Consider the following 18,910-nt stretch of genomic DNA (forward strand, 5'->3'; position numbering starts at 1 on the left):
ACACAGAAAAACATGAAGGTGATTTTCCTGTTCTGGGATTTTATAAAAATTTTCTGCAGTAGATCAAAAACGAAAGAAAACCATTAATCAACACATGAACATTACCTCTGAAGTTACAGCTGTTTTATTAGAGACAAGGCTGAGCGTTTTGCATTTTGCATAATTTTAAAAAGTTTAAATTTGTTCGGTATTGAACGGCAGAAATTAGGTTTTATTTTCAGAAGTATATAAAACGAAAAAAAAAACCGTCGGCCGACAGCGCTGTAAACAACGGTAGACTTGTGCGTAACAAGCAAGCGAATAATGAAGAAAACAGCACAGAGAGAGAGAGGGAGAGAGAGGGAGAGAGAGCGCGCAAGAGAGCGAGCATGCGAGAGAGAGCTGTGCATCGTGGTCGAAGCAAAACAATAAAAGTCAGAGTGAATTCATGACGTTGTTTATGTGAAGCCTAGTTTGGATCTTCTTTTGCTGCTGGTTCGGTCAATATTGTTTGGAGAGAGATAAAACTAACAGCTTTAGAATCAGCGCATAAAGGGCGTGAACACAAAGCGCGGACCGCCGACAGATCAGAATCAGCGAGCTGTCGGCTTTCAGCCCCGACTGTGAGAAAGGCAACATCTCACTGATTCTGATCCGCGGTTGGGCTGTGTGTTTAAGTCTTTGTGCAGAATCCATGTTCCTGCTCTCATTTACTGTCTTAGCTGTTTGGTGGTTGTTGAAATTTTGTGAGATTTCACCAGAGATTCTGGCATTTCGGGCAAAATAAATTTATATTAAAAAATCGATTCAGGATTTTAATGAATCGATTTTACGTAATCCAAGCCAGAATCGATTTTAATCGATAAATCGATTATAAAAACCCACCCCTATGAGCAACCCTTTGATATCCATAAAGCTAAAACACTTCACAGGTTCACCCTAACAGTCTGATTGTTTGCTTTGCAACAATCCCACCAACTTCATATGTCTACATTATTGCTGTTGAGAGTTTGATGAGCCAGTACCTTCTGCTTCTGCATAGTCTTTATGCAGCAATAAACAGCTGTGAATGTTATTGTGTATGAATTTTCTAGAATGAGGCTGTACAGGTGCTACATAAATCCCAGTGAGGTTCAGCCTACCATGTTGTACTGGATGGGAGACGAGGAGGAAAGAAGCAAGCCTGCTGGAGAAACTCACACTGATTTACAACTGAAAGAAAAAAGTGCAAAAACAGAGAAAAGCCTTACATAAATGAAGAGCTTTTCTCCTCTGCTCCTCCGTCATCGGATCTCTTTCTGGTACAGGAAAATTCAAAATCGATTCGTGTGTATGGAGGGATTTATGTGGATGGACCAAAGAAGTTCAAATGAAACATGGAAGCACATAGCGGAGTGAGTAGAAACTAGGAAAGTGCTCAAAGCTTTAGCTGTGTGTGAAAATTAACCATAACAACAAGGTTACATGGATGAAAATCATCACTTCATAAGATCACTCAGCAGCAACATGACTAAGTACAAGCTCCTGTTTGACTCTAAAAAAAAAAAAAAACTTCATATTTGAAAGTCCTGAAGTGCACAGTGTCATGTAAAAAACTTAGACTCTAGAAGTAAAAATAGTATTTTATATTCAGTCCTGGATTTAAGAGGGATCCAGTGCAGAGGAGCCAGTATAAGAGAATAATGCTCTCCCTTTCTGTTCCCTGTCAGTTTTGCTTTGTTTTTTAGGAAATCCTGATAGTAACAAATTACAGTTGTCAAAAGGGAAGCAGCAAAGTCTTAAACACCAGATGTGCTCATCCGGGATTTAAATCTGGAAGTTGGATCAGTGACTCGTGGCTGAATGTCCTGGAGCTGTATGTGAGGCATTCAGGGAACACCAGTCAGTTGCAGCTACAGTGTTAGCAGAGATTATATTTTTCATGAAATGAACAAAATACAATTACTATTCTCTTAAACAAGCACAAAGGAAAACCCACAAAAAAACAACCATGCTAAGTAAGGTTTTAAAATGTCCTTATAAGATCCCAAAAGATTGACTCTGTAAATCTCAACGTAGCGTTTTCAGTGGGAGAAACATTTTGTCACTCAACCAAGTCACTTCTTCAGTCTCAGCTGGCTACAGGTTTCCCCAACCTTTTAAACAGTACATTTCCACAATGACTGAAACTAGCACAACTGACAAACAATTGGCTGTGAGGTCAGTTCCTTGATCTTGACATGCAAATTGTCTGAGACTAAGAAAGTCACACATGGGAAAATATGTCTAGGTTAGGTTCCCCCTGTGTCATTGTCCTCTGTGTACCTTTGTGTGTGTGTGTGTGTGTGTGTGTCCTCTTTTTCTGTCTCGTCTCCCTTAACTGTTTCCGTTGTTTAGAGCACAGGATTTCCTTCTGTATATAGAAAATTGATATAATGTTGCACTGTACCACCTAAAGTAACCTAATATTAGCTGCGCTGTTCTGGCTTCATTTTTGTAAGCCAATTGAAATTCCTTTGTGCCTTGATGCTTGCATAATATTTTTGCTTTCATTTATGCTCATGTTGCTTTATTATCCATCCATCCTCTTCCACGTATCCTTATCAGCCAGTAGTGCAATTCATCCTGATCGGTGATTGGTCAAAAGTCTAGGGTGGCAGAAGGGGGAAGAAGAGGCGTGTGATTGGTGAAAAATGTGCAATGAAGGAGACTTCTCTTTTTCATTTCTCTTTTTTTCTTTATCAGGTGATGTCTCCAGCTCCTTTATCTCACCTGACGCCTGGACTGCCGTCTGTGGTCTTCAGCAGGATCACAATGTGTTATTTATGTATTTTGACTGGCTTACAATGACAGGACAGTAAGCATTATCAGTGCACATGCAATAAAAGCATGTAGTTGTCACTCTAACATTGATGAGGATTTTCCTTTGGCTCTTTTGAACCAAAACAGGTTGGAAAATCTCCTGAAATTAACAGCAATCGACAATGAGTTGCTTTCTTCTCTTCTGTGTTATTATGATGTGCAAAGACTAGCCATAAAAGGAGTCTTTTAGGTTGCCCCGATGAGACGATGTAATTGTTTTACTTTTATACTGGTAAAATGTGAAGGATTATTCTTACCATTGTACTAGTCATTTACAGACATGCAAGAAATTAAATGCATACCATGAACTCTTGACCCGTACACGAAGAGACATTGTTGCACTTTGCTGCCATGTTAGGGTCCACTTGTCAAAGGTCAAAGAGTTGTAAAATCACAACAAAGATGCTATGAGAGATTATGTTTGTCCTGTGACAAAATATTTGAAGTGGGGTCACTGAACAGTTCATTATGAAAATGTTGTGATCATATACCTTTCACAGTCACTCGACCTCAACCAAGACTATTTGGAGGAAATTTGACTGTCATAACAGATAGATAATAGCTTTGTTATTGTTTCCGAATCAATTCCAGGAAACACTGAAGCTGTTGCAGAGGCATGTGTTGTACAAATACTTCAAAAACGTGTGTTTGCCACCTGCTTGTACACATTGCTTCTGTGGTTCCGGTCTGTTATGTGTTTTGTTATGGAAATTTTAACAATAACCTGCAACACACCCAGTGAGCTTGATTTGAAGTGGGTTTAATAAACACATTGCAATGTGGAGAGAGCATCCCAGTGAAACACTAGGATCATCCCACTATCTGTTTAACGTCTCCCATTACAATGGCCTCACTGTGTTAACATTCCACATGCATGTAAACTGGTGATGGGAGTGCTCTTACTATAGTAAAGTGAGAAAGTGATATTACTATAACTAATGTGATATGATTAAACATGTGATTAATACACGAGAAAAGAAATTTGCCTCCACAGTTTCTACATAGTTTTGTCTTCTGAGCCTGTTGGCAGAGAATGCTATTTGTGTGCAACTTAATAAAAACATATCAAACATATTTCTCTTTCTATAGATTTTATTTATTTATACTTGTATGTTTTATCAGTGCCCTTACAATTATTGTGGTGCTGATTCAAAGAAGATCAGTAAGTCTAAGGCAGATTAAAGCCCAACTTAGGCATTCATTAAGTGAATCCACAACTCACTGTTACTATAACACAGGACACTTTATTAAAGTGGATGAAACAGGAATACAGGAAAACAGCACTGCAGGGTAGTCAATCAGTGAACTTGATTATGAATCCAATGCGAGGGGCTTTACATAATCAACTGTGTACAAAAAGTCAATAGTGCCTGTCAGGTACGCTGGAATCATACACGTTACCATCAACAGTATCATTGTGAATGTTACACACTTAAAGAAAGTTTACAATGAGCAACATGTACTGACAATAGCCATACACAGGTAAATGTGTAGTAAATGGTAGTGCAGTAAATCTGCCTAGTACGATATTAAATACACGAACACTTACGACTTCATATATGTCACATCGTTTGTAACGAGCCACGGAAAGCACCACCGGGCACTGCAGACGTGAAGGCGCGTGGGTACCGTCTGTGCCTGAGTGAAGGCAGCGACTCGGCTGAGCAGCTCCTGTGGAGGTTTGGTGAAGACCATACTTCTCACCCGGCCTGCTGACGATGTGCAGGGGCATCTGGTGTAGCCACTTGAAAAGACTAGAAATGGGCGTAATGCATTAGATGCTGGCTAGCGCACAGCTAACATTTACCCTAAAGTAAGAGTTGAACGAACTATTCAGCCTCGTGTAATTTTAGCTAAGTCCAGGAGCGTCTTAGAGTCTAAAACTTACCGTAAACATAAAAGAAATGCAAGTTTCCATAAAAAATAGCGGACTTACCGGCTGCTTCGCTGTCCAGGTACGTGTTGTTGTGGTGGTGACGCAACTTCCGTCGACTGACGATTGGTAGTCTAAAGTGGGATTCAGCGCTCCTATTGGGCCAGACTCTGCGAATGCAAAAGAATACAAATACATCAAAAGAAATACCATCACAGGTCACAAGAGTAGGAACACAAAGCGTCAAAGGAAATCGATGACGTTCATCTCTTCATCATTTATTTAAATTAATTTATTTTAATTCAGCCAGAATTTTTTCATCAGCAGAACGTTGACGTCATCAGAATGAACCAAATTCGATGACATCACAAAAGTCAGATCAAAGCACAACCAATCAAAATCTTTACTTTGATCTATAGCCGTTAGTTCGCAGTGTTCCTCACAGCAATCAGTTGCGATTAGTTCACGTTTGCTCAGTGTTTTTAAACAGTTTACTAAAGTGATTTAAACTCTTTTTCAAGGACATTTTAAAAGTTCTATAACAATCAGCTAAAGTTTGACAGCTGTACCGACCAGTTTCCTCCAGTCTATTAAGACTGTTTTCAAAAAATGGATAGAGGAGACGGCTCACAAAACCATAACGATGGTGAACAAAACCATGACGATGGTGAACAAAACCATGTTGGTTTAGGGCTAGCACTCAATGAGCTGGTTTTGGCACTGCTGCGACAGAGAAATCTTATAGCAGTTCACATGATGTTCCCCTGGATTGAAATCGATCAGTTGCGTGGTTTAGTTGATAATCAACTGCCACAACAAGAGGAGGCAGTTGATGTTCCGGTAGTAGGCATTGAAATAAATCCTCCCCAGGAATTAGCAGGACCCTGGGAAAATTATAGAGCAGAAATGGGAGTAGGCGATCGCATTGAAAGAAATCTACCCCAACAAATAGAACGACCCTTGGTCATTAATGGAGCAGAGATGGGAGCAGGAGATTACAGAGAAAGAAATCCACCTCTAGAAATAGAACGACCCTTGTACAATAATGGAGCAGAAGAAGATCCAATTATTGACGAAATGGGGTGGTGGTGGGAAGATGAGGAATCTGAGAGCGACACTGAAAGTGTTCCTGATAGTGACACAGATGACAGTGATGACGATGGAGACAATGGCCAGGATGCTCCTGTGCTATTGCCCCCCAACCCAGTACCAGGCGGTTCGAGGAGGAGACCAAGGGAGGAGGAGGATGAAGAAGAAGAAGATGGGAGAGCTAGAAAAATGTCTAAACACTGAATTTTGAGCTGAGCTGGACAGTCAGTGTTGCACCCATCTTCCAAAGCTACATGTGTCCTACATTGTGTTTCTTTCTGCAGAGGAGCTTGCATCCAATAAAAGCAGCAGGAACAAACACAGGAAACAAATAAAAAGGAAAAAGTGAAAAACTGCAAAGCAGAAAAGGAGGAAACAGAGACTCAACGAAAGAAGATAAATAACAGAAAAAAAAGAAGAAAATGCCATGGCTGTGTGAAGGCAGGCAGGAACCCAAGAGCAGGACTCACAGAGGCAAACGTGAAGTCAAAACACCCGTCTTTATTGGGAGTTTGCCGATTGAACAGAAAACTAACTAGACTGGGAAAGCAACAGACAAGAAAACGGACAAACAGAACAAACAGAGTAGAATGAAGAACGACGCAACGACGAGCAGGGGAAGACTCAGACACTAAATACAAGAGGTGAACAGGACTGAAAGGAAACAGCTGGGAGACACGGCTGACACTGATTACACAGACGAGACAGGGAGAGTACAAAACTGAACACACTGACATAAGACACAGACCTTCAAAATAAAACAGGAAATGCACAGACTGGACTCAGAGACACAGTAACAGACAGAGAACAGAAGGAGCACATGGGCAGAAACTAAACAGAGGGAACACAGAACCCAACTCACTGGTCGCAGACATGGAGGGAGTGGTCCTATTGGTTGGCTCCCACATTAGGAAGGCGGGGTTGGGGCCTTCCTATCACCATTGTGCTAACGTAATTAGGGATGGGTATCGAAAACCGGTTCTTGTTGAGAACCGGTTCCCACTGTTTCAATTCCTTGGAATTGTTTGCCATTTTTGCAAACGATTCCCTTATCGATTCCAGTCGCCCCGAATGACGTCACCACGTTGCGGAGCGTCATGGCAGGAAACACGGCGCCTAAGCGCCTCAAACACTAAGAAGTTTGATTATACTTTACGAGAACGGAAGACAACAGGGCATCTTGCAATACTTGCAAAGTAGATATTTCATTTAAGGGAGGAAACACTACGAATATGCAAAAGCATTTGCTCACAAAACACGTGACAACCTTAAATGAATGTCGTGTTTTTAATTCCACTCTGGACTCGTGAATCTTAACCCAGCAGCAGTGGTAACGTTTGCACGTCCTCTCCCGTTAATGCGGCAGGTAAATAATCAACTAACAGTGCATATTATGTTAGCGCGATCTGCCTTATTACAAAACCTGCCATTACTGTGCGCTGCATTTAGGTGACCATGATGAGAGAGACAGACAGAGTCTGGCTGGCTCAGATGCTGGCAGTTGTCGCTGCAGTCTACCGTTAGCCTCTCCTTTCAGGCCAGGATAGACGAATGTCACCGAGCAGTGGGGATGGGTACCGGTATCCGGTGCCATGATGGCACCGGTTCTGACATAAACGGTAGTAACCAGACCGAAAAACAGCGCACATTTTGGTGCTTTTTTTTCCTGAGCTGTGATACACTTTAGATTCTTGCCAATCATTTTACGTTTCTGAGGATAGTAGGCGGGTCCAGGTACGTACGTTCTTTTAGAGCAGAGCTACAGATTAAAAATGCCCAAGGCGAAGCGGTCAAAGTCTGGCTGTACTTCACAGCAAAAGATGCAAACTCAGCAGCCTGCAACAAGTGCTTTAAGCTGATACTGTGATACTGTGCAAAGGAGGTAACACCTCGAATCCGATGAAACACCTGGCGACGCATAGCGTTCTTTTTTTAAAGCCGAGAAATGCGCTGTATTTGATAGCTTGCTGCGAGACCTCACACTGTGGGTGTGGTGCCTGTTATCAGACCCGGAGTTAGCAACATCCCCCAAAAACCCAAAGAGGAGAGTCCTGGCCCCTAGCCCTGCCAGTGTAGCAGAAATGATGACGGATGATGATGCAGCAGCAGCCGTTCTTCTCTGCGTGAGTAGCTTAATGTTCGTGTGTAATTTACGTTGAGTAGGCTAACCACGTTCTTACATTAATGCATGTAAAGTGAACTAGCAAACACCGTCGTAGTGACATGCGGCTGTCTTCTTGTTTGATGGCAGATACTCTCTTCACCCTGGCCAAAAAGGCTAAAATGACCAAAGAAAAAGTGGAAAACAGTTAAACATGAGAGGTTTTTGGACAAAGTTTGTGTTTTTTCCATTGATTAAGCACTGCTTCCACCCAAGAGTGATACCATATATGCCCTATAGCTGCAGAAAAGGCTAACATTGTTATCCTTTTACAAAAAAACAGCTGAACATGAGAGGTTTTTCTTAGTTTCCTGCCACCAGGGACCTCTATACCAGACTTCCCCTATACCACCTGTGGATATCTATTCAACCTGTGACCCAGTATGATTGTGCATACAAGTGGAAAGCAACATATGTTTCTCATATCACTGGTACCTTGTTAGATGGTGATGATTGTGGTCTCACTGGTCGCAGACATGGAGGGAGTGGTCCTATTGGTTGGCTCCCACATTAGGAAGGCGGGGTTGGGGCCTTCCTATCACCATTGTGCTAACATACAATAGCATTTACAACACCACCATCTTCAAATAGAAAAACACATTATGGAACGCTATCAGTTGTGTATTGGCCTCCCCAAACCCTGGACCTCAACATTAGTGAATAGTGGGATCATCTTGACAGAGAAGGGAAGGAAAGGCAGCCAACATCCAAAGAAGAGCTTTGAATGCATGTCTTTATCCTGTCTTCCTTCTCACCCCAACCGGTCGCAGCAGATGGCCGCCCCTCCCTGAGCCTGGTTCTGCCGGAGGTTTCTTCCTGTTAAAAGGGAGTTTTTCCTTCCCACTGTCGCCAAAGTGCTTGCTCATAGGGGGTCATATGATTGTTGGGTTTTTCTCTGTATTTATTATTGTACGATCTACTGTACAATATAAAGCGCTGTGAGGCGACTGTTGTTGTGATTTGGTGCAATAAAAATAAAATTGAATTGAATTGAATTGAATTGAATTGAATTGAATTGAATTGAATTGAATTGAATTGAATTGAATGTCCTTCAAGAAGCCTGGAGAACTTTTCCTGAAGACCACTTTCGCTATAATAAAAAAAAATAAAAAATTAAAGCAATTACTAGTTTGGGTGTTTTAGTCCTTTAATAATCAAGGAAAAGTAGTAAATCCACAATTTAAAAAAATGCTTTTATTATAAATAATCCTGGTGTGGATTAGTTACTTAAACATCAAACCAATGTTTTACAGGCAGAACATTGCTCATCTGAGTTTTTACAGACCCAGAGTGAAATTCACACAAGTTCAGCTTTCATCACCTGATCAGTGCGCCACTGAAGCAGACCCACTCTGCTCTGTCTTTGAAGATTCACCATGAGAAATTGGCATTCCTTGCTCTAACTGTCCACAATATGAAAGGAAAAACCGACGTGTCTTTTTTTATGTTTGTTTGTTTGTTTTAACCCACTGTGGTGCCACTTAAAATCCCTGTGTTTGAACAGTACACTTCAATTCTGCTTTAACAGCAATCCTTGATGTTCAGGGAAACATCAGGGTTAGCAAACTCACAACGCGAGTCTTCTTTCTCTGGACCACATGTGTAATATTTATGTTTTTGTCCATCGAGCCACTCCATAGAGCTTCACCGCAAGTCATGTTTAATTGCAGCAGAGAATAAACACCAGCCTTCAGACCAGCTGCAAGACAGAAAAATAAACACGTGGACAAAATGCATAAATTTGCTGTAATGTAAGTTAATAAAGTAAGTTACATACCGCAAAAGCCAATAGGTCTTCCAGTCACACAACCACTGTACACAGCGTTCTTCCAGTCAGATATGCCTCTGTGCTGTAAGTGAAAAACAGGTACAAAAAAGACAGTTATTACAAAACACTTTCAGTTATCACACAGAAAGTGTTTTGTTTTTCTTCTGCATGGCAGGAGGTAGTAATGGCAGATAATCAATAAATCATTGTTTCACCTGTTTTTTGTTTCCTGATTAAAACTAAATAAAGAAAATGTTGGACTTTGATTTGTGGGGAATATATTGTAGTGTTATGTCTAAATATCTATGTTAACGTCCATCCCCCTTAAAAAAACAAGCAAAATGCTCTCATTTTGTCAGTCTATGCTTTAAGAACTGCAATAGTTCTGTATTCCTAGAAATATGAGTATAATATTTTAACTAGGGGCAGCGGTGGTTAGCACTGTTGCCGCACAGAAAGAAGGTCCTGAGTTCAATTCCACCATCAGGCCGGGGTCGTTCTGTGTGGAGTTTGCATGTTCTCCCCGTGTTTGCGTTGGTTCCCTCCGGGTACTCCAGCTTCCTCCCACCGTCCAAAGACATGCAGCTTGTGGGGATAGGTTAATTGGATAATCCAAATTGCCACTACGTGTGGATGTGCGAGTGAACGTGAGTGTGAATGGTTGTCTGTCCCAGTGGCGGAGCGGGGGGGGTGGCTTACTGGGCTTAAGCCCGGGTTGTTTTGTCAGAAGCCCGGGGTCTTTTGGAGTGTAATTTTTTCATAGTTAGATGCCTGGTTGACAACTGTATAAAACAAAAAACTGCACACACTATTCGAAGCACATAGTGCACACTGTGGGAATTTACGACTGTGCGTAAATCCCCCCTAATATTGGTATGATCCGAGCTCAGACACTAAGCGGGGCGGGGCAGCTGCTGCCTGCAAGTGCGCTGTTGGAGAAACGGAGCTAGGCCAGTGTTGCCAACTTAGCGACTTTGTCACTATATTTAGCGAGTTTTCAGACCCCCTAGCGACTTTTTTTCTAGAAAAAGTCGCTAAAAAAAGACGTGAAAGCGCATATCGCTTTTACTCTCAACAAGCAGCGGGTGCTGTAACGCAGTCAGTTCTTCTTTTACTCTTTTACTGTTGTTGCTGTTTTGTGGATCACAAGGTTTAAAACTACTTATAAACACACACACACAAAGTAACTCCACCAGAGTGCCTATTTCGGGTCACTTTTGCCGGTCCAAGCCCGGATAAAGGAGCAGGGTTGGAATTGTGACATTAAAAAAAACAATAATTGCTAAAAGAAATTTAATTTGTAGTTCTAAATAAACTCTAAATGCATTTAGGACGTTTTTTGCTCACTTTAAGTCTCGTCCACGATGTTATTTCTCTCTCCAACAGCGTAGGTTACAATTACATTAGCATGACCAATTATGCAAATTATGTGATGACGTCATTTAGCGACTTCTAGCGACTTTTAGGACAACCAATAGCGATTTTCCTTACTGAGGAGTTGGCAACACTGAGCTAGGCAGACAGAGGAGAACTGAAGTTTGACCAGGTACCAAAGCAAATCATTCGTACTGTACAAATAATGTAAATATGACGGTGTATCACGAAAGATTGATATCAAACTGATTTCTTGACCCATATTACGTTACTTGCTCTTCAAGTGAATCAACAAATGGCGAAATGAAAAGCCGAACAACAACAATGCTGTTTCTTTAGAGAGTCTCAGCTTACATGTGTGTTTATTTCATATTTTCAGTTGTTTCCCTCCACGGCTAAATAAATCGGTTTCAGTAATGCACTGATATACAAGAATGGACACGAGGAGCTTCTTTCAAAGAACAAACTCAGGTAGATGTTATTTTATATATTATACTTTGTATGTTGTTCAATATATTTCTGTGCAAAACAAGAGGAATTTCAAAACACAGCAGTATATTCACAGTTTAAACCAGATATTTACATACACTTTATGGAAAACACAAGAACATTTTTTTACTGTACAACATCAATTTAGAGTAAACTTGTTTTGTTTTGGTTAAATAAATATTGAAATATCTTTTGAATTAGTTAAATGTCAGAATAAATTCAAATTCAAATTTTTATTTGTCACATACACAGTCATACACCGTACGGTATGCAGTGAAATGCTTGGACAACTGCTCGTGACCTAAAGAAAAAAAGAGAAGGCTATGAATAAGATAGGAAATAAATATGAAAATAAAAAAGGGTAAATTTAACCAGGAAGGAATAAAATAAAATAAAATATAAAAATTAAAAAAATATATAAAAATTAAGTTAAGAATGAGATAACTGTACAACACAAATTAGAATGAAGGGTAAAGGGTAAATTTAACTGGGAAGAATAAGATAAAATATATAAATTAAAGTTGAAAATAAAATAACTGTACAGCAAAATACACAGTATAGAAATATATAAGAATGTATGAAGAAATATAAATATATATATACACACAATAACAGCAGCTGTACAAGTATTAACTGGAAATGAGGAATATAATGTCCAGTGTTGTGCAATCCACATTATATAGTGTCTTGTGCAGTGCAAATATGCTTAAAGTGGTTTTAGTGATGAAGTGAAAACAATGTCCAGAATGTCCAGTGTGTGTGTAAGAACTATATGTGTGGGTCAGTACTGTGTGGTGGTGTGATTGAGAGACCGTATCGCCTGCGGGAAGAAGCTCCTCCTCAGTCTCTCTGTGTTGGTCTTCAGGGAGCAGAATCGCTTTCCTGACCTCAGCAGAGAGAACAGTCTGTTGTTGGGATGGCTGAGGTCCTTCACGATCTTCCTGGCCTTGGTCCAGCACCGCCTGCTGTAGATTGAGTGCAGGTCAGGGAGCTCTGAGCGGATGGTGCGCTCAGCTGAACGCACAACCCTCTGTAGAGCTCGTCTGTCCTGCATGGTGCTGTTCCCGAACCAGGTTAAGATTTTTCCTGTCAGGATGCTCTCTATGGTGCAGGAGTAAAAGTTCCTGAGCACCTTGGGGGGCAGTCGGAAGTCTCTCAAGCGTCTGAGGTGGTAGAGATGCTGACAGGCCTTTTTCACCACGGTGTTGATGTGACAGGACCATGACAGGTCCTGCGTGATGTGAACTCCGAGGTATTTGAAGCTGTCCACTCTCTCCACTGGGCACTCGTTGATGACGGGGGTCTGGTAGTTCCTCTCCTGCTTAGTGCTGAAGTCCACTATCAACTCCTTTGTCTTACTGACGTTTAGAAGGAGGTTGTTCCTCTGGCACCAGTTCTCCAGATTCCTAATCTCCTTCAGGTAGGGCGTCTCGTTCTTGTCAGAGATCAGGCCCACCATGACGGTGTCGTCAGCAAACTTGATGATGGTGGTGGAGCTGGTAGTGGCCACACAGTCATATGTGTACAGGGAGTACAGCAGGGGGCTCAGAACACACCCCTGGGGGGCTCTAGTGCTGAGAGTGGTGGAGGCTGAGACATGTCCGCCCATCCTTACTGCCTGTGGTCTGCCAGTTAGGAAGTTGGAGATCCACTGACCTGCTTTCTGCTCTGACCTCTGATCTCCTGCAGCTGTCGGTGGCGCTGTCACTTGGTGTTCGCTCGCTCTGTGGTATAGTATCGCTTCCTGTTCCTGCTCAAACACAGTGGTGTTTCTGAGTAGCTTATTTGCTTAGCAGTTTAATTAACAACTTTTAAATACATTCTTTTTTCACAGTATAATCTTCACGTGCTTCATCCGAAGCACACTTTCTGTGTACTCACTACCTAATTTATAGTATTCACTCACTGTCTCTGTACTGTTTCGCTAGCTTAGCTCGTAGCCGACCCGTTAGCACCATGGCTACTTCACCTGTCCCTTCTGCACTTTCTTGCTCATTGTGTCAGATGTTTAGTTACTCCTCGGCCTCCTTTAGCAGTAATGATATCTGTAACAAATGTAGCATATTTGCAGCTCTGGAGGCCAGGATTACTGAACTGGAGACTCGGCTTTGCACCCTTCTCTCACCCTTAGCTAGCCAGGCCCCTGTAGCTGGTGCAGCCGAAGATAGCGTAGGCCCCGCTAGCTGTTCCCCGGCAGATCCCAAGCAGCTGGGGAAAGACGGCTGGGTAACGGTGAGGAGGAAGCGTAGTCCTAAACAGAAGCCCCAGGTACACCACCAACCCGTTCATTTGTCTAACCGTTTTTCCCCACTCGGTGACACACCCGCTGGGGGTCAAACTCTGGTAATTGGTGATTCTGTTCTCAGACATGTGAAGCTAGAGACACCGGCAACCATAGTCAATTGTCTTCCAGGGGCCAGAGCAGGCGACATTGAAGGAAATTTAAAACTGCTGGCTAAGGGTAAACGTAAATTCAGTAAAATCATAATTCACGTCGGCAGTAATGACACCCGATTACGCCAATCGGAGGTCACTAAAATCAATATTGAATCGGTGTGCAACTTTGCCAAAACAATGTCGGACTCTGTAGTTTTCTCTGGTCCCCTCCCCAATCAGACCAGGAGTGACATGTTTAGCCGCATGTTCTCCTTAAATTGCTGGCTGTCTGAGTGGTGTCCCAGAAACGATGTGGGCTTCATAGATAATTGGCAAACCTTCTGGAGGAAACCTGGTCTTGTTAGGAGAGATGGCATCCATCCCACTTTGGATGGAGCAGCTCTCATTTCTAGAAATATCGACAAATTTATTAAACCCCTCAAAATATGACTATCCAGAGTTGGGACCAGGAAGCAGAGTTGCAGTCTTACACGCCTCTCTGCAACTTCTCTCCTCCTGCTACCCCCCCAAAAACCCATCTCCATAGAGACTGTGTCTGCTTCCAAAAAGACAAAAAACAAACTAAAAACCAGCAACAAACAACTTAAACATTTACAAAGAAAGAATAATACAGTATCCACATCTGAACCAAAGAGTAAAACAGTGAAATGTGGATTATTAAATATTAGGTCTCTCTCCTCCAAGTCTCTGTTAGTACATGACTTAATAATTGATCAACAAATTGATTTACTCTGCCTTACAGAAACCTGGTTGCAGCAGGATGATTATGTTAGTTTAAATGAATCAACACCCCCGAGTCATTCTAACTACCAGAAATTTCGAAGCACAGGTCGAGGGGGCGGTGTGGCAGCAATTTTTCACACCAGTCTATTAATTAATGAAAGACCAAGACAGACTTTTAATTCATTTGAAAGCCTGATGCTTAACATTGTCCACCCCAGCTGTGAAACTCAGAAACCAGTCTTACTTGTTATCATCTATCGTCCACCTGGGCCTTACACAGAGTTTCTGTCTGATTTCTCAGACTTTATATCTAATTTAGTTCTGAGCTCAGATAAAATAATTATTGTAGGTGATTTTAACATCCATGTTGATGCTAAAAATGACAGCCTCAACATGGCATTTAATCTGTTGTTAGACTCAATTGGTTTCTCTCAAAATGTAAAAGAACCCACCCACCACTTTAATCACACTCTAGATCTTGTTTTAACATATGGCATAGAAACTGAACATTTAACAGTGTTTCCTGAAAACCCTCTCCTGTCTGATCATTTCTTGATAACATTTACATTTACAATAATTGATTACGCAGCAGTGGAGAGTGGACTTTATCAAAGTAGATGTCTTTCTGAAAGCGCTGTAACTAAGTTTAAGAATATAATCCAGCCACTGTTATCATCGTCAATGCCCTGTACCAACACAGAGCAGAGCAGCTATCTGAACGCTACCCCAACAGAGGTCGATTATCTTGTTAATAATTTCACCTCCTCACTACGTACGACTCTGGATACTGTAGCTCCAGCGAAAACTAAGGTCTCTAATCAGAAGTACCTGACCCCGTGGTATAATTCTCAAACACGTACCCTAAAGCAGATGACTCGTAATCTGGAGAGGAAATGGCGTGTCACAAATTTAGAGGATCATCATTTAGCCTGGAGAAATAGTTTGTTGCTTTATAAGAAAGCCCTCCGCAAAGCCAGAACAGCTTACTACTCATCACTGATTGAAGAAAATAAGAACAACCCCAGGTTTCTCTTCAGCACTGTAGCCAGGCTGACAAAAAGTCAGAGCCAACCATCCCTTTAACGTTAACTAGTGATGACTTCATGAACTTCTTCACAAATAAAATTTTTATCATTAGAGAAAAAATTACCAATAATCATCCCACAGATGTAATATTATCTACAGCTACTCTTAGTACCATTGATGTTAAGTTAGACTCTTTTTCTCCAATCGATCTTTCTGAGTTAACTTCAATAATTCCTTCCTCCAAACCATCAATGTGTCTTTTAGACCCCATTCCTACAAAACTGCTCAAAGAAGTCCTGCCATTGATTAATTCTTCGATCTTATATATGATCAACCTATCTCTAATAATCGGCTATGTACCACAGGCCTTCAAGGTGGCTGCAGTTAAACCTTTACTCAAAAAGCATCTCTAGACCCAGCAGTCTTAGCTAATTATAGGCCAATCTCCAACCTTCCTTTCATATCAAAAATCCTTGAAAGAGTAGTTGTCAAACAGCTAACAGATCATTTGCAGAGGAATGGTTTATTTGAAGAGTTTCAGTCAGGTTTCAGAGTTCATCACAGCACAGAAACAGCTTTAGTGAAAGTTACAAATGATCTTCTTATGGCCTCTGACAGTGGACTCATCTCTGTGCTTGTCCTTCTTGACCTTAGTGAAATTGAAATTTATTACTTCCAGGCTGGACTACTGCAATTCATTATTATCAGGATGTCCAAAAAACTCACTGAAAAGCCTTCAGTTAATCCAAAATGCTGCAGCAAGAGTACTGACAGGGACTAGAAAGAGAGAGCATATTTCTCCTGTTTTGGCTTCCCTTCATTGGCTTCCTGTTAAATCCAGAATTGAATTCAAAATCCTGCTCCTCACATACAAGGTCTTAAATAATCAGGCCCCATCCTATCTTAATGACCTTGTAGTACCATATTACCCTATTAGAGCACTTCGCTCCCGCTCTGCAGGCCTACTTGTTGTTCCTAGAGTATTTAAAAGTAGAATGGGAGGGAGAACCTTCAGTTTTCAGGCCCCTCTTCTGTGGAACCAGCTTCCAGTTTGGATTCGGGAGACAGACACTATCTCTACTTTTAAGATTAGGCTTAAAACTTTCCTTTTTGCTAAAGCATATAGTTAGTGCTGGACCAGGTGACCCTGAATCCTCCCTTAGTTATGCTGCAATAGATGTAGGCTGCCGGGGGATACCCATGATGCATTGAGTTTTTCCTTTCCAGTCACCTTTCTCACTCACTATGTGTTAACAGACCTCTCTGTATTGAATCATATCTGTTATTAATCTCTGTCTCTCTTCCACAGCATGTCTTTTATCCTGTCTTCCTTCTCTCACCCCAACCGGTCGCAGCAGATGGCCGCCCCTCCCTGAGCCTGGTTCTGCTGGAGGTTTCTTCCTGTTAAAAGGGAGTTTTTCCTTCCCACTGTCGCCAAAGTGCTTGCTCATAGGGGGTCATATGATTGTTGGGCTTTTCTCTGTATCTATGAAGCGCCTTGAGGCGACATTTGTTGTGATTTGGCGCTATATAAATAAAATTGAATTGAATTGAATTGAATTGAAATAGATGAGCTGAGTCCCAGATGCTCCAGCTTGGTGGTGAGTGTGGAGGGAATTATGGTATTAAATGCAGAGCTGTAGTCTATGAAGAGCATTTTAACATAATTCCCCCTTCTAGTGTCCAAGTGAGTAAGTGATGTGTGGAGGAGATGAGAGATGGCATCGTCTGTGGAACGATTTGGACGGTAAGCGAACTGTAGTGGGTCCAGTGTGTCTGGTAGTGAAGAAATGATGAAGTCTCTGACCAGGCGTTCAAAGCACTTCATCACTACTGAGGTGAGGGCTACAGGGCGATAGTCATTGAGAGAAGCAGGGTGGGGTTTCTTTGGGACAGGAACAATGATGGACTCTTTGAAGCATGTGGGGATCACCGACTGAGATAAAGAGATGTTGAATATCTCAGTGAACACAGGAGCTAGCTGGTATGCGCAGTCTCTGAGGATACGACCTGGGATGCCATCTGGTCCTGCTGCTTTCCTGGTGTTCACTCTCTTGAAGGCTCTCCTTACTTCATGCTCGGAGATGACGAGCACGTTTCCGGTGCTGGCAGTATCTTCCTGTCTGCAGCCGTTAGCGCCGCTAGCACTAGCATCGTTGGAGTCCTTAGCTGCAGCCTCGAAGCGAGCATAGAAAGTGTTCAGCTCATCTGCCAGAGTCACGGCCGTGTTCGTCATACCGGTTGTTGGTGCTTTATAATCCGTTATTGTCCTTAGTCCCCGCCACAGGCTCCTAGAGTCACTCTGTTGTGACTAAAATAAATAAAGAGAGACAGAGCTGTCTATTTTTATCACTTTCATCAAATTTAGGAGTACATATACACTAAGTTTATTGTTAATTAATAAGAAAACTCCAGACGATTCCATTCTGAGCTGAAGAAGCTTCTGATAGGTTAGTAGAGGCCATGTGGATAAACTGGTGGCACAGCTGTGGATGCATATAAGGCAAAACACAGAGCCTGTTTCTTTGAAATGGGAAAATCAAGTGATGTCAACCAAAACACCAGGAAAAGAATTGTGGAGCTCCATAAGTGTGGCTCAATTTGAATACAATTTGGTGCCATTTACAATTAAGAAACACATATAGTTTATCTCTTTACTTTACTTTAATTTAACAAATATGTTTTTTATATTCATCAATCTAAAAAAAATAAACATTTAGTCTGATTTGATGTTACAATTAAAAAAGTATTTGTGTTTTGATCTGAAGAGTAAATATCTGGTTTCAACTGTGTATTTGATGATTGTCAGCACAAAGAGGGAGAGAGAGGAACAGAGATGGAACAAGAGCAGGTGAGACACAAATGTTAGTCAAATGGTTGTTTACCAAAAGTATCACCGTATCATAGGTACTCATGTATCTCGTACCTAGTGTTTCTTTTTAGGTTTGTTACTTTTCAAATTCTATATATATTTAAAATGTTTATTAAGTTCTGCAGGCTTGTTTGCACAACAAGGCTAAATAATTATATAAACGTTTCTCAATCTAAATAGTGGACTTTGGTAGAATTAAAAAATAAGTGTAGTGCAGGTCTATGATTATTTTTAGTGCTACTATCATCTAGTTCTGATTCTGGCTCTGTCTTGGTTAAGTTCTAAGTAGTCCTGATTTTGAACTGTTGTAGTCCTGTT

The 18,910-nt window shown here is 41.4% G+C and overlaps 1 long non-coding RNA gene across 1 annotated transcript; it reads right to left on the bottom strand.

Moving 5' to 3' along the window:
• Nucleotides 1-875: 875 nt before the first annotated feature.
• LOC146509324 (uncharacterized) lies at nt 876-5,036 on the bottom strand. Its single transcript, XR_014876518.1, has 3 exons — nt 4,757-5,036; nt 3,757-4,552; nt 876-3,669 (listed from the first exon to the last, which is right to left on the bottom strand). It is a non-coding gene; the product is annotated as an uncharacterized LOC146509324 (long non-coding RNA).
• Nucleotides 5,037-18,910: the final 13,874 nt, after the last annotated feature.

This window comes from Neolamprologus multifasciatus, chromosome 10 (assembly GCF_963576455.1).
Source record: "Neolamprologus multifasciatus chromosome 10, fNeoMul1.2, whole genome shotgun sequence".
NCBI classification, from domain to species: domain Eukaryota; kingdom Metazoa; phylum Chordata; class Actinopteri; order Cichliformes; family Cichlidae; genus Neolamprologus; species Neolamprologus multifasciatus.